Here is a 6,003-nt window from a genome sequence, read left to right as displayed (position 1 = left end):
AGGTGCATAGTTCTACCATGCTAGAGACCTAGGGTATTTGCCCTGATTTGATGAGTTCTCTCAGGAGCCATCTGCCTCTTGGGATGTGTTTCTCAACTGAAACAAGGTCTTTCCAGGGTGGGATTTTCAGGGGTCTTAGAGGCATTATGGGTTCCATGAAGCCTACAGTAATGTGACATCTGGAAATTAAAGAATTTAAGGGAACTTAGTATGGCTTCTGGGGATTCTTTGCATGGGAGAGATTGCTCAATGACTGGTCCTCAATTGCATAGCCTTGCAACTTCTTCCATGCTGGAAGGAATCTGGGCTTAATTAGTCAGATTAATATCTGGACCACCTTGAGCGACCAAATCTCCAACTTTGTTTTTCTTATCAGCTCATGGAATGATGCTTTATACATAGCACATAAGTAAATTTGGCATACTTGTATTATATCTGTAAAGTGCTCTGAGTTTTTAGGAGAAAGGCCTTTTTATGTATTAAGTTGTACACTGCAAATAAATCCAAGAAGGATCTGAAAATGAGGCACCCAATTTTTTTTCTTTTCTTTCATTTTCACCTTCATAAAAGTCAGTAGAACCCTCTACCTCATAACTTCATTCCAAAGGCAGCTCAGAAGATTAGAATCAGACTTACCAACCAATTCCCCCTACCCCCTCTCTACTTACTTGCTTTAAAAATTTAACTAGTTTTCTATGGAACAAATATAAGATCAAAAAATTAATTTTCTTTTATCTCATCAGGAACTTTTATTTACATGGTTCTAAGACTATAAGAAAATCAGATGGCAGTGATAAAATGACAACATTTCTGGTTATATAATAAAGACCTTGGAGCATATGTGAGACTTGTTTTAAATCATATCAATTGTTTTATGTAACTTTTGTCTTTGTTTAAGCCTGGAACTTGTCAGGAAGTGAAAATTTATTTTTTTTCTAGGAAGAGATGTAGAAAAGCCATTGAAAGTATCTAGTAAATCAGTGCAGTAGCTGAAAAGCTTTCAGGGGTGTGTGCTTCTGTGTGTTTAAATGGCTTTATCATCTGGTGCCGGTCTATTTTCCTTTGATGTTCAAGTCCTAGTCTGTAAGATTGGCTCCCGAAATCCTTTACTCCGCCCCTTTTAACGAATGATTAAAATGTGCTTTAAAAAAGTCATCTTTTGTTTTATTTATATTTTAATTAAAAAAAACCCCCAAAACCTCATAACAGGGTAGTTCATATTTTGCTGTGAGGCACTTCCCCCTCAAACACCAGTGGCCAGCAGATCACATACCTAATAGCAGATAATATCAATAACTTTTAAGAGTCCAAAGTCGGGATCTTTAGTTTTCCTTTCCCTTTAAAATCTGTTCTTCTTGGCAGCTTTTATTGTACGAGACTGCCCTATTATCTTTTGGGATATGACCTTATGTACTTATTACTTCGCATGACTGATCTGATTATTTCCAATGCTAGACTACTTTTATGTGGCGTATGCTCCTTTTCCAACTAAGCTATTAACATGAGCCGGAAGCCTTTGGATCATCCCCAAACAGGAGGTCTCGGGCAGAAAGCAGAGGGGCCATATCAGGAGGAGCACCTTTACCAAAGAGCAGGTGCTCTCAAACTACGGCCTGCAGGCCACATGCCGCCCGCCTAGGACATTTATCCGGCCCTCTGGGTGTTTTTGCCGCCGCCGCCTGTCCTGCTTAGCAGCCAACTCGTCCTGGGCCCACAGTGCGCACTCTCCAACGGTCTGAGGGACAGTGAACTGGCCCCCTGTTTAAAAAGTTTGAGGACCCCAGCCAAAGAGAATGTGTAGGAGGAAAGGTGCCCTAGAGTCAGAAGGACAGATACACGAGGCTAATGTAGTCAGTCTTACTGGAAAGCTCATTTTTAATCCACGCCAAGCTTTTTGAGCCAGGTGGCAGCTACAATATTTAGTATTTCTGTCAAGACTTTTCCCTGTCTTTTCCAGGGCTAAGGGTAGAGACAGGTATGGCCTTCAAAGTACAACAAGATATGAAGATAAAGACATGTACGTCATGTGAGATACAAGTTAAGAACAGTGATGTTATATTTAATCTGGCTCGAGGCAATTTTCCAGATGAATGTTCCCACCAAGTACACAGTGTGACCTCTGAAGATTCAGGAGACAAGGCAGGGAGCCAAGGTAACCCTAGCGATTGGCTTCTTATTTGAGCTGCTACAGAAGCATTTGCCTGAAAAAATTCACTTCCGAAACTCCTTCCCACTGGACGTAGGGTATTATCAGCCTGCAGCGGCTGCCTGCTGGAAATCTCCCCAGGAAGCTTGAGTGGCTGAGGAATTCAGGCTCCTGGGTTTACTGCAATGCAGTCACACTATGGAAATTTTAGCTCGAGATTCATCAGTCAGTGCCTGTTTGAAATTTAGATATATATCTTTTACGTATATATTTATATTATAAATATAAATTACACACATAAATATAAAAATAAATTACACACACAAATATAAAATACACAAGGCATAATTCACAGGTGGTAAAATTTACCAATTTTAAGTGTGCAATTCAATGCATTTTGGCAAACATATAGTCATGTAAAGGCTACCACAATTAGGAAATAAAACATTTCCATCATCCCTAAAACGTTCTCTTATGTCGTTTTATAGTCAATGCCTACCCCTACCCTCCAGCCTCTAGCCACTACTGATTACTTTTCCATACCTATAGTTTTGCTTTTTCTGGAATAACATGGACAGGGAATTTTACATATATATATATGTGTGTGTGTGTAGCTTTTTGAGTCTGGCTTCGTCAAAAAGGAGAACTACTGGGTTAAAAATTACCCCATAGGGTAACTGGGCATTTGCAGTTCTCTTGGAGATCCTTGCATTTTTTATCGTCTTTCTTGGGGTTAGCTAGGTGATCATGGAGAGCCGTGGTGACCTACTGCCATTATAAGTGTTCCATAGTGGCCGGGAGTGGCCATGGGAAGGGTCCAGCTCTAGGCATCGATCGGACCTGCCTGGCCGCACTCCCAAAGCATGAAGGCTTCCTTGTTACCAGCCTTGTTTGAGGTTCGTTCTCCCATCTCCTGTCCCTGTGTTGCAAGTCTCGCTACCCAAGTGAGTCCTGGTATGAATGAATGCACAACATGATTTTGAGCGCAGGATTCAGAGTCGTGCAAAACTGGATTCGACTCTTGATTCTCCTGCTTACATGTGGCATGGTTTTGGGCACGTGCCTTAACTTTTCTGAGACCCAGTGTCTTTTTCTGTAAGAAAAAAAAAGTGGGATAAAACCACTAACCTTAGAGTCCTGTTGGGCGAATTAAATAATATTAAGTATTTGAAGTGTCTAGTAAAGTCCTTGGCACATGCTCTGCCCTTAACAAAGAGTTTTTATCGCTGGTTCTCATTTTGAATTTTAGGTTCAGAGCAGTCACTGGGTTGACAAGATACAAAGCTAATTGGGATCAGAGTTTACATATTCTCCTGTAATAGTTCTTGCAACTAGTGACTCTTTGAAGCAGGTGCCATTTTGGCACGGAAGAGTTCCAAAGGCTGGAACATTCTCTCTTTGACCTCAACTCCAAGATCGATACTCAAGGGCTGATGTTCTCTATGCTTTGACTCCTAAACACAGACCAACATGAGCAGCAGAATCGAACCTGTTTCCTATTTCTTTTGGGGCACTGACATCCTAAATGAAACTTGGCTTTCATGAAGCCCTATGGATAAAGAGTAAAACAAATGCATATGCCTTCCTACTCGCTTTGCTGTCACCGACAAGAGCATCAGTCTTTTCAGGAAAGGCTCTTATTGTGTACTCCACTTTTAGTGAAATATATTTACCTTTTTAGGGTTTGTTTATATCACTAACCTTAGCAGTGTGTCTTTCTCCTCTTCCTGATTGTGAACCACTGCAAGAGAAAGCCTCATCCTCTGTCATCTTGTGACTGTGTGGCTGTCTTCAGGATGACTTAGGGAGGTTCTGGGCCTGAGCCTTCAGTCATCTCAAACAGATGTCACACCATGAAGGGTGATTAGCCTCCTGTGCTCCAGAATGTTCCGGAACAACAAAAGGGTAAATTGTGACACATCAGAAATTAAAAGGCAGGCACATTTCTAAGGCGTACTCTTAGCCAGAGGAATGGACCAGCTGGCCTGGCTCATTGGTGTGAGATGCTATTTGAGTTGTCAGTTCAGTTGCCAGGCCCCACATCTGTAGCTCGGATGCGCCCACTTGTCTCTGAGATCTGCATCTGTTCCTGGAACTCATTCAGGGGGAACAGCCCTTGGAATCAAGGTGCGTGGTGGGGAAAGATGGCCTTCCATCTGTACAAAGGGGAGACGCCTTCTTGGATGCTACGCTTTGACCTCTTAGAGCCAGGAGTTCCACTGTGGGGATGGTTTCTTGGACCTCAGCCACTCTTGGGATTGTTAAAGAAAGACCTACAGTGTGTGAGGACTTCCAAGTGGTTGGGCTGGAGCTCGGTGTGTGTGGAGGGTGGCAGACGATGGGATGACATGATGGACTGTGGTCAAGGTTTATATGACACCAAAGGAATTTGATTTGTGTACCTCCACCTGGGAAATTTATAGTGACTGCAAGTCTCTCAAATCTCCTCTCCCTCTCCCCCAGCTTTATTGAGGTATAATGGACAAACAAAAAGAGGATATTTTCAAATATCCTCTTGTGGATATTTCAAATATCCACAATGTGGGCCGGACATGGTGGCTCACGCCTGTAATCCTAATACTCTGGGAGGCCGAGGCGGGTGGATCGTTTGAGCTCAGGAGTTCAAGATCAGCCTGAGCAAGAGCAAGACCCCGTCTCTACTAAAGAAATAGAAAGAAATTAGCTGGACAACTAAAAAAAAAAAAAAAATATATATATATGTATATATATATACACAGACACACAGACACACACACACACACACACACACACACACACACGCACATATAAATTAGCCAGCCATGATGGCGCATGCCTGTAGTCTCAGCTACTTGGGAGGCTGAGGCAGGAGGATTGCTTGAGCCCAGGAGTTTGAGATTGCTATGCACTAGGCTGATGCCATGGAACTCTAGCTCGGGCAACAGAGTGAGATTCTGTCTCAAAAAAAGTAAAATAAAATAAAAATAAATAAAAAAGTAAAATAAAGTATACAATGTGATGCTTTGATATATGTATACATTGTGAAATGATTGTCACAGTTAAGCTCAATAACACATCCATTACCTCATATAATTACCAAGTCTCCTCTGTTTTTAGTTGAATTCTGCCAACTCATGTTTGCTTTTTGGTTCTAACCAATAGTGTTTTTATGTAAGTGTTACTAGTGATCTACTCTGATTTTCATCCTGGTGGCTGTGTTTTCCAGTCAGGATTCAGTGTAAGAGCAAAAATAGCTTCTTTTAACTGGAGTATGCTAACTGCTATGCTAGATACACCTCACCATCTCAGTGGCTTAGCACAATAGCAGGTTTTCTCTCTCTCACTTTAGTGACTACTGCTTTCAACATTTTGTCCTTGGTTTTTGTTTCTTTTAATATCTTCCTCATTCCCAGCACCTTCCTTCCCCACTCAAACCCCACTTGTGACTTTGGTGCCACCATGATGGGAGAGAGCTTCTCTTCCAAGGTGACTCTCTTCCAAGCAGTGATTCGGGGACCCAGGCTCATTCCATCTTGTGTCTCCTCCATCTCCACATACAGCTTCCAAGGTCACTGTGTTCGTTCGCATCAAGCAGTTAGAAGAGAAAAGAACCTGAAGGATCTTACACGAGAGGCTGGTTTAGGTCCATTTTGAAATGGGTGTCCAACATTCCAGCTCACAATCTATTAGCATAGGGCCATACCTAGCTGCAAGGGAGGCTGGGAAACACAGAGTTTAATGGAAACACAGAGTCTAATGGGTACACAGGACAAAAGAAAAGGGATCACTGAGCAGCCAGCCAGTCTGCCTTACCACTCTAGGTATCACACACACACAAAAAGGACTAAATACAGAGAATTAAGTGCTTGCAAAATCAC

Source organism: Microcebus murinus, chromosome 13, assembly GCF_040939455.1.
Source record: "Microcebus murinus isolate Inina chromosome 13, M.murinus_Inina_mat1.0, whole genome shotgun sequence".
Taxonomy (NCBI): domain Eukaryota; kingdom Metazoa; phylum Chordata; class Mammalia; order Primates; family Cheirogaleidae; genus Microcebus; species Microcebus murinus.
The sequence above is the reverse complement of the archived record's forward strand: the minus strand, read 5'-3'. Positions refer to the sequence as shown.